Source organism: Cebus imitator, unplaced genomic scaffold (genome assembly GCF_001604975.1).
Source record: "Cebus imitator isolate Cc_AM_T3 unplaced genomic scaffold, Cebus_imitator-1.0 Scaffold507, whole genome shotgun sequence".
Lineage (NCBI taxonomy): Eukaryota > Metazoa > Chordata > Mammalia > Primates > Cebidae > Cebus > Cebus imitator.
In genome coordinates, this window is record NW_016107822.1 from 1240344 (window position 1) to 1250339 (window position 9996).

Genomic DNA, 9996 nt, shown 5'->3' on the forward strand with positions numbered 1-9996 from the left:
AAAAAAAAAAAAAAAAAAAAAAAAAAGCCCTGTGTAAAGCCAGGTGTGGTACCTTGTCTTCACAATTCTCTTTCAAGTTTTCTGAACTTGCAGTAAAATAGACCCAGGAAGCTCTAATATTTTGGGGACCTAGAGAAGAGAAGAATTTACCCAATTCATATAGTACAAGTACAGTTTAATAGTATATCTGGGCTTGGGTTCCAAACATTGAGGCTTTTAAAAGTTGAATTTGAAATTCCCTATAAAAATTTTTGCAACGCCAACTTTAAAAGTGTATATGATCAATCATTTTCTTATTGAACTTTATGCAAATAATCAGGCTAAGTATAATACTACTACTTATTTTGCAAGAAATTGATTCTAAGATTTATTTTTGGTAAAAATGGGAACTATAGAGAAAATACAATTATGTTCACTTGTTAATAAATTTCAGCCCTAATCATTGTTTTTGAATTTTTATTATTTTACTAAAATCTAATCTCCAGTGGAGTAGATGTATCTCTCATTGTTTTACTTCTTCTGAGAAAATAAAAATAACGTGAAATTCCAAGATTAGAGATAATTTAACAAGCAATAGCAATTATATAAATCAGTGGCTTGATTGAGGACTATCCAGGAATGAGCCTTCCCAATACCAAGGGATGAGAACCTCTATCTCTATAACCTAAGCAGAGATATATTATCAATGCTTCCATGGGAATATTTTTTTTTTAATCAGTGGAAGGGAAATGAGAACAGAAAAATAGCTTACAGCAGTTTGAATTATATGGGTTATGGACACCAAGGGAGACATGAGTATGGGACTTTAGTCATGCCCCTCCAGTTCTATCACCCATGCCTGGGAAAAATTATTTAAAAGAATTGATATTCCCAACTAGCTGCCTCAGCAGTTATCTTCATATTCCTGGAATATGTGATACAAAGAACAATATATAGCCAATCAATCAATCATTTTGTTTCTTAGATTCTTAATAAACAACTCAGGAACTGCCTCTTCTTTCCCTTTAAAACTCCACTTGTAACCCATTGCTGATTAATCAGAGTGTATATCCAGAGCAACTTGAATCTATGCTCCTGGATTGCAATTTTCAAGCTTAACCCAAATAAACTGTCTACTTATAGTAATTTTGCTTCAGCTTCTTTCTTTTAGGTTTGCAGGCATTAATCACATTCATGAAGGCAGTGCCCTTGTAACCTAATCACTTCCCGAAGACCCCATTTCCTAATATCATCACCTTGGAGGTAAGGATTTCACATATGAACTTTGGCAGGACATAAACATTCAGACAATAACAGTGGTAATCTGGGCTGCATGGACCCTGCTTTCCTAATGTTGGTTGGAAAGTTGAATCAGCCCATGTGCAGCATTGACTATCTCTGCTTGTTTCTCCCTTGGCAGCTTTTATATCATTTCTGATTTTCCTCCTATCTTAGTGATCATTATATCTCAGGTTGATTTTTATTGTCTTATCTTTTTTTAACTCCCTCATTTAAAAGTACATGTTTAGTATTCATTCATTGCCCCGCTGTTATTCAAATGAGACATTCCACTTGGATAATCTCAGTAGATTCAACTACCATTTGTAAATGGGTTACTCCCAAAACACACCTATCTCCAGTCTAGCCTTCTCAGCTCTACTTTGAACTAGCTACTTACTGTAAACCTCCATGAGCTATTCCACAATCATCTGACACTTAGCTCAGCATTGAACTTAACCCAAATCCCAGGTGAAAAGAGTTGTTTTTTACACTCTATCTTGGAAAATGACGCTACTATCAACCCAGTCACTCAAGCCAGAACCTAAAAGCCCTCTTAGAAAAGTGCTTTGTATGTAACCTCCATTATCACCATTTATGTCTATTCTTCCTTAATGTTTCTCACATATCTCCAATCTACTACCCTAATTTAATTTAGCCTCTCTGGTTTCTTGATTGATTGAATATAATAGCCATAAAGTTGTCTGCCTACATTTGATATTCTCATTCTTAAGCCTTTCCTCACTATGACCAGTGATCCCTCCAACAGCCAACTGAACTTGTCTTTCTGCTTAAAAACTGTAATAGCCTCCCATAGCTTCAAGATAAACTTTAAAATATATAGGCCAGCACATGGGTATTCACACTCTGGCCTTGACTTTTTGTCTATCATTGGACTATGGGTGCAGTATCCACATTTATCACCCTGAGGTCACAGGACAGTTTCTGACACAGACATCAAGATCAGCAATTGGATTAAGGCAATGCAACGAATTCCACTTGAGACACTCTCTCTATTCCACCAAATTACTTCCAGAGACAAAGGAAGGAAGTAAAACTGGCTTTCCAACATTTAACAGTAGCTGGCCATGGATGTGGAAAACACAGTGACATAATGTATAAATAATGCTAGTTGGAATTTACAAGCTGGTTTGAGCTAGATAGAGCAGAGAGTACCCAGGTTAATTAGTGGTTGCCCTTTTCAGACTTGAATACTGTGAGTATAGAAATCATCTATTAATGGACTTTGTATACATGGTGCTTAATATAATGAATAGCACACATTAAGCACTTGTCAAATTATCATTTAAGGAATAAAAGAAAAAGCAGTGGGGGAGGATGTAAGTTGGTACCTCACTCACTTCCTACATTTCTTTCTTTATGGTAGTATTTGATGTGATAGAAGATGAAGAGAGGAAAGGAAAATTTTCACCAGAATTTTAAAACATTTATTGAGGTAGAATTTACATACAGCAGGGCCTCCTTTTGAGGTTTCATTCTTCTTCAGTTTTTGCTACCTGCAGTCAACCTCAGTCCATAAATAATACATAGAAAATTCCAGAAACAAGTAATTTCTATGTTTTAGATTATTTATGGTTATGAGTAGTGTGATGAAACTTTGCGTTGTCTCCTTCTTTCAGGGTTTGGTTCCAGGATCCTCCTTGGTTATGAAAAGCCAAGGATGTTCAAACTCCTTAAATAAAAAGGGATAGTATTTGCATGTAACCTATTCACATTCTCCCATGTACTTTAAATCATCTCTGGATTACTTATACAGACACAGAGTGTCAATTATAATAGCCTAATGCTACATCATTCACATCACTTCATCTCATTATGTAGGCATTTTATCATCTCACATTCTCACAAAAAGAAGGCTGAGTATAGTGCAGTGAGACAGAGATTACAGTCACATAACTTTTATTATAATATATTGTTATAATTGTTCCATTTTATTATTTATTGTTGTTAATCTCTTAATGCAGCTAATTTATAAACTAAACTTTATTACAGATATGAATGTACGGTCTTAATGTCCGTTTTTTTGTTGTTTGTTTTTCGAGATGGAGTCTCGCTCTATTGCCCAAAATGGAGTGCAGCAGCACAATCTCAGCTCACAGCAACCTCTACCTCCTGGGTTCTAGCAATGCTCAGCCTCCTGAGTAGCTGGGATTACAGGCATCTGCCACTAAATCCAACTAAATTTTATATTTTTAGTAGAGATGGGGTTTCATCATGTTGGCCAGGCTGGTCTCAAACTTCCGACCTCAAGTGATCCACCCACCTTGGTCTCCAATGTGCTGGAATTACAGTCATGAGATACCGTGCCTGGCCTAGTCTTAATGTCACCTAATGATAGAAATACATTCTGAGAAATGCAGAAGTAGGCGATTTTACTGTTGTACAATCATTGAAAACTGTGCGTACATAACCCGAGATGGTACAGCCATTATACAGGTAGTCTGTATGGTACAGGCTATTTATTGCTCCTAGGCTACAACCTGTACAGCCTGTTACTGTACTGAAAACTGCAGTCATTTATAGCACAACGATAGCATGTGTGTATCTAAACATAGAAGAAGTACAGTAAAAATATGGTGTAAAACATAACATATGAGGCACTCACCATGAATGAAACTTGCAGAACTGGAAGTTGCTCTGGGTGAGTCAGTGAATGAGTAGTGAGTCAATGTGAAGGCCTAGAACATTACTCTATATTGCTATAAAATTAGTGAACACTGTGTACTTAAGCTACACTCAATTTACAAAACAATATTTTTCTTTAATAATAATCTTAAGCTTATTGTAAATTGTAACTCTTACTTTATAAACTCATTTTTTAAGCTTTTTGGCTTTTTTGTAATAAAACGTAGCTTTAAATTCACATTATACAGATGTAGAAAATATTTTTTATTTATTCTATAAGCTTTTTCTATTTTAAAAATATTTATTTTTACTTTTAAACTTTTTGTTAAATGGTAAGACACAAATACACACATTAGCCTAGGCCTACACAGGGTCAGGATCATCAGTGTCACTGTCTTCCAACCTCCCATTTTATCCCACTGAAGTTCTTCAGGGACAATAACATTCATGGAGTTGTCATTTCTGTGATAATAATGCCTTGATCTGAAATACTTCCTGAAAGACCTGATGTCGGCCGTTTTACAGTTAATGTTTTTTGTTTTGTTTTTTCTAATAGGGAGAAGGAGTACACTAGAATAAGGATAAAAATATAGTATAGTGAATACATAAATCAGTAACAGTCATTAATTATCATCAAGTATTATGTACTGTACATAATTGTATGTGTTATACTTTTATACAAGTGGCAGCACAGTAGGTTTTTTTGCACTGGTGTCAGCATGTACACATGAGTAATGCATTGCATTACAACATTACAATGGTTATTACAATTGCTGGTAATAGGAATTTTTCAGCTCCATTATAATCTAGGGGATCACTGTCATATATGTGGTCTATCTTTGACTGAAACTTTGTTGTACAGCTAATGACTACATAGCAATATATAGGGTTCAGTACTATCTTCAGTTTCAGGCATCCACTGAAGGTCTTGGAAGATACCCCCACGAATAAGGGGGTACTATTGGGCAGTAAATGCACAATTCTAACTGTACAGTATAATGCCTTTTTGTAAATGTATATTCCCATGTAACCACCCCTCCAATCAAGGTATAGAAAATTTCCATCACCCTAATTCTTTCACGGTCTTTTTCCATCAATCCTTCACCTCTGCCCAAGCAGCCATATTTCTTATTTCTAACACCATAAATTAATTTGCCTGTTTTTGAACCTTATTTAAATGGAATCATTCAATGTACACGTTTTAATCTGGTTTTTTTTTACTCGTCATAACGTTTTAAGAATTGACCCATACATTTGAAAGTTTCAATTGTAAGTTATTTTTTTATCATTGAGTAACGTTTCACTAGATTAATGTAAATATATCCAAATTTATTTATACATTCACTTGTTGGTGAACATTTCCACCTCCCAGCACTCCATAACTCAGTTTTTGATGATTACAAATAAAGTTGCTGTGAAAATATTACACAAATATTTCAGGTGACATATGTTTTTATTTTGTGGAAGTAAAAACTTAGGAGTGGAATTGCTTGTTCATATGGTAAATATATGTTTAAATTGATAAGAAATTGCCAAACTAATTTCTAAAATAGTCATTGATTTTATGGCAGCGGCTGCTCCAAATTTTGGTAACACTTGACATTAACAGTGTTTATAATTTTAGCCATTCTAATGAACTACAATTGTAGTTTTAATTTGAATTTTCCTGGTTATTTATGATGGTGACCATCTTATATCCTTACTGTCCATTATTTAATTTCTTTTGTAAAATGTCTCTTCAAATCTTTTACCCATTTTTATTGTTACTTTGTTTTTGAGTTATACGTGACAGATTTATTTAGATAATGAACATTTATAGTACAAATATATATATGTCTTTTTTTTGAATAATATTAGGGGATTGTGAGTTTCTTTCCTTAACAATGTCTTTCGAATTGTAGAAATTTTTAATTTTGGTGAAGTCCAATTTATTATTTTATATTTTGGTTAATGCCTTTTTGTTCTAAGAAGTCTTTCCTACCCCAATATTGTAAATACATTCTCTTACTAATTTTGAATTAACTTTTGTGTATGTATATCCATTAGAATTAGATATGGGTTAGATATGACTTAGTGTTCATTATTTTCCATGTGGATATCCGTTTGCTCAAGATAATTTGTTGAAAATTTTTCTTCCCTCACTTAATGGCTTTGTCACTTTGTCATCCATTGACCTTATACATGTTTGTATATTTCTGGACTCTCTATTCTGTTCTACTGTTCCATTGATGGATCCTTATGCCATGCCACACAATTTTGATTGTTGCAGGTTAATAGTAATTTGTGACATTAAGTAGTAGACATCTGTTCAATTCATTCTTTCAAGACTATTTTGGCTATTTGGTGTACTTTGCATGTAATAATTTTATATATGTCAGAATCAGCCTGTTTCTACTAGGAGAAGAAAAGAAAAGAAGAGAAAAGAGAGAGAAGAGAGGAAAAAGAGAAAGTAGAGGAGAGGAGAGAAGAAGAAGGGAGAGAGGGAAGGAGGAAAACTTGCTAAGATTTTGATTGGTGAAATTGACATCTTAACAGGTTGAATCATCCAATAAATTACAATATTTCTTCATTTGTTAACTATAGTTTCTCTCTAGTATTTTATAGCTTTTCAGTGTAGAGATCTTAAACATTTGTATTAAATATATTCCTTTTTTTATTTTAAAAAACAGAAGAGGTCTTTCTTTGTTGCCCATAAAATAATAAAGGAATATATTCCTGGACCCAGGCAATTCTGCCTTGGCCTCCCAAAGTGCTAGACTTAGAGACATAAGCCATCATGCCTTGCCTATATTCCCCTTTTCATGATATTATGAATGATAGAAGTTCTAAATTATATTATCTAACTGTGTTCGTTTCCAAAAATTCTGTGGATTTTTATAGATCTTGTAAACCATGTAACTGACAATTTGCTTAGTAATTCCATCTTTTCTTTTCTATTTGACAGATTTTTTTAAATTAATTCAGTGTTAATACAGTTGACTATGAAAAATATACATTTCACTTTTTCCTTTCCAGTCTTTACTATTTTTACTTGTTTTACTTGCTTTATTGCACTGATTGGTAACTCCACTGCAGTATTGTTAGAAATCATGAGATCAAATCTTAGCTGTTTCCATTAAAAAGGAAAGCATTTTAACCTTTAGGTATGATGCTAACTGTGATTTTTTAAATAGACCTTTGTCAGATTGAAGAACTTTTTTCTATTTTGAAATTTTTTTCATGAATAGATATAAAATTTGATCAAATGCCATTTTTGCACCTATGGAAATCTCCATAAAATTTCTTAAATGTTTCATAGAATTCACCAGTGAAACCATTTGGGCCTAAAGTTTTCTTTGCAGTAAAGTGTCAAATTATGAGTTCAAGCTACTTAATGGATAGAAGGTTATTCAGGATCTCAATTTGTTATTGGATTAATTTTGGTAACTTGTGCTTTTCAAGAAATTTGTCTATTTCATCTGAGTTGTTAAGTTTGCTGGCATAAAATTATTAATAATATCCCCACGTTATTTTTGAATGCCTGTGGAATCTATAGTAATTGCTTCCCTTTATTCTTGATATTGGCAGTTTATATCTTCTCTCTGTTTTGTTGTTCATTGTAGGTAAAGTTTCCTTAACTTTGTTTCTCTTTTCCAGAAACAGGTTTAGTTTCATTGATTTTCTTTATTTCCTGTTTCTATTCCATAATTTTCACTTATTTTTAGAAATTTTCTATTCTGCTTGCTTCGGGTTTAATTTGGTCACATTTTGCTAGCTTCTTTAAGTGGAAACCTACATAAAAGATTTTAGAGCTTTCTTCTTTTCAACGTCTATAGATTTTCTCTCTAGCAGCTGTGTAAAATCTTTCAGTATACTCTGCTCCATTATGGAGGCTGGTTTTCCCTGTAATTTAGTTTATCAAGGTTCCATTGCAAATGCTGCTTTTTCTTAAACTCACACGAAAAAGTAGGATTCTTATTTTTTCTTAATTTTTCTTGATTTCAGCATGGGAGAAATAATCTTTCAAATCCTGCTACATCTGGCCTGGCGCGGTGCCTCACACCTGTAATCCCAGCACTTTGAGAGGCTGTGGAGTTTGAGACCAGTGCAAGCAACACGGTGAAACCCGTCTCTACTAAAAATACAAAAATAGTTAGCTGGTGGTGGTGGTTTGCAACTGTAGTTCCAGCTGCTTGGGAGGCTGAGGCAGGAGAATCACTTGAACCTGAGAGGCGGAGGTTGCAGTGAGCCCAGATCAGGCCATGGCACTACAGCTTGATGACAGAGTGAGACACTGTCACATTAAAAACAAAACCAACAAATCTTCTACTTCTAACCTGGTTACCTGGTAGTGAAAGTTTTATTTAATGACTTTAAAATACATAACCTGAACATACAGAGGTTCTGCTAAAATCTAGTTTATGAAATTCGTATATTCTTAGCATCTTTCACCATTTTCCTGATTTACTCCTAAGTAAAATCCTGGCATATTAATTCTAAATAATCTCAGAAAAATTACTTTAAAATACACAATGATAAATATTAGAGATGTAGTTAGAGGCTGAGCTTCCCCAGGCAAGGAAATAACCAATTATCATTTTAATTCATTTCTCTAAATATGCTACTAATTTTCTAACTTCCAAAGTAAGTTACTCAAAAGAATCTCTTTCACATCTTTTTATTTCTTCTTTACATTTTTTAAGTAAAAAATGCACTGTAAAGTTATTGTTAAGCATAAAATATGCTCAAAGGAGAAAAAAAGAATGAAGGAACATTTTATTCTATCATAAGACTCATTCAACAGATACTAAATCCTTTTTGGTCTTTTCAATAAATGACAACTATTACTTGTATTTTAGAACATGTAACATGTACACTTCAATATTCAGAGAAATTGCCCGGGATCTCTAAAGGGTCACCTTTTTTTTTTTTTTTTTTTTTTTTTTTTTGAGACAGAGACTCTCTGTGTTGCCCAGGTTGGAGTACAGTGGTGTGATCCTGACTCACTGCAACCTCCGCTTCCTGGGTTCAAGCAATTCTCCTGCCTCAGCCTCCCAAGTCGCTGGGACTACAGGCACACGCCGCCATGCTCGGCTAATTTTTTGTATTTTAGTAGAGACGCAGTTTCACCACGTTGCCCAGGCTAGTCGCGAACTCCTGAGCTCAGGCAATTGGCCCCCGAAAGTGCTGGAATTGCAGGCATGAGCCACTGTGCCCAGCCAGGGTCACCTTTGTCATTGTGGATTAATTATATCAGATCACCCTACTGTTAGAAGCTAAAGCCAAACCCACTGGATGATTTCATTTCAATAAATTTCATTTTCTTCTTCTAACCGCCACTTTCTCTGGTTGCATTAGATTAAAGCATAGTTAAAGAAGCCACATTGTGAAGAGAAACCAGGTAAAAGCTTTGCTACAATGCAGGAGCTAATTCGCTGTATTCTATAGGGACTGATATTCATCCATCTTTCAATAAAAGCTAATGGTTCAATAGGCTCAATGCACTCAGCTAATCTAGAAAGAAGTTGATGCTTGGGAACAGGTATTCAATCAAGATTGAATAAAGATTCATGCATAAGTGCTATTACTACATATAAAATATACTCACATCTACTTGATATAAGATATGACTCATTTAAGAAAATAACCAACTGGCTTTGGCCTTGGCAACATTGCATAGATATTTGAAAATGTGATGCTACTGAATATATCAGTTTGGGTAATATAGCAAATGTTAATATCTAATTAGAAAATAAATAAATAAATCTCTAATCTGGAAATCAGCCGTGCATTCCCAAGGTCCTTTAAAAGGTTGAAAATATTTAAGTGATGCCATTTAAAAATAACTCAGTGACTGCTGTTTACTATTCAGTATTCAGATATTCTAATAAAATGAAATAAGCTTCCCTATGAAAGGTAGTTTTGCTGAACATTCCCAAGGGTAAGAGCAATTTCCTTTTTAGATGAGTAATATGTTGGCTAAAGGCACAACTATGCTATGCATATCAAGCTCTGTAAGTAGACAGGAATTCATGAGCAGAGAAAGAAAGCAAGTGAGAAAAATCAGGAGCATAAAATTCTGAGACAAAGTTCTTACAAGGTAAGAAATAGTAG